This window comes from Lepus europaeus, chromosome 3 (assembly GCF_033115175.1).
Source record: "Lepus europaeus isolate LE1 chromosome 3, mLepTim1.pri, whole genome shotgun sequence".
Classification (NCBI taxonomy): Eukaryota; Metazoa; Chordata; class Mammalia; order Lagomorpha; family Leporidae; genus Lepus; species Lepus europaeus.
This window is the reverse complement of record NC_084829.1, coordinates 29,247,783-29,248,655: the sequence shown is the minus strand read 5'-3', so window position 1 is coordinate 29,248,655 and position 873 is coordinate 29,247,783. Positions and strand designations below refer to the sequence as shown.

The window sequence follows — 873 nt, the reverse complement described above, 5'->3', positions numbered from 1 at the left end:
TATTTTTAAATGAATTAAAATTGTAACATCCCTTCACAAAAGCACCTAGTTTTTAGAGTTTGAATAGCTTGGAACTGCATGCACACCAGGAGCTGTGAATTTGGGGACCATTGTAGAATTCTGCCTACCATACCATACAAATAATAACCAAAGGAAAATTGCCTCGATTATATTAGGATTGGAAAAAAAGCAAAAACTGATTGTAAAAAAAGAAATTAGACTGTCAGAGGAGGCTATTTAATATTGACAAAATATCAGCTTACCTGGAGGATGTAAGAATCCTAAATTTGTATGCACTGAATATAGCTTGATAGTGGTGGTGGTTCTAAGTTTGTGAAAGCCCATTAGGTGCTCACTTCAACAGCACATAGACTAAAATTGGAACGAGACACAGAAGATTAGCATGGCTGCTGCACAAGGATGACATGCAAATTCGTGAATTGTTCCATTAAAAAAAACTCATCAAAATGTAAGGTTAAATTAGATGCAACTTGTTCCATCTATTTTATCAATAAAATGATAAAAATAAAATAAAAACCTATTGTATGCAGATAAGTACTCATGAAGAAATGCATAAATACAAATATTAGCAAAAAAGAAATGATGAAAATCAACCGTCTAAGATCTCATTCCAAGAATCTACAAAAGGAAGTGAATCATATCTAAATAGAATACATATGAGGTAATAATATGAAAACTAGCTAAAGTTCAGACTTTTTAAAAACATTATGAGGTATTAAATCCCTAGATAGCCTGATTAAGAAAACTTTAAAAAGAGAGCAAACAGATACCAATATGGGGACTGAAAAGGGGGTCTTCACTTTAAATTGTACAGATATGTGATAAGAAGATATTATGAATTATTGAAAGTCA

The 873-nt window shown here is 31.6% G+C and overlaps 1 non-coding gene across 1 annotated transcript; it reads left to right on the top strand.

Moving 5' to 3' along the window:
• Nucleotides 1–348: 348 nt before the first annotated feature.
• Nucleotides 349–455, top strand: LOC133757219 (U6 spliceosomal RNA). Its single transcript, XR_009865596.1, has one exon. It is a non-coding gene; the product is annotated as a U6 spliceosomal RNA (small nuclear RNA).
• The last annotated feature ends 418 nt before the right edge of the window (nucleotides 456–873 follow it).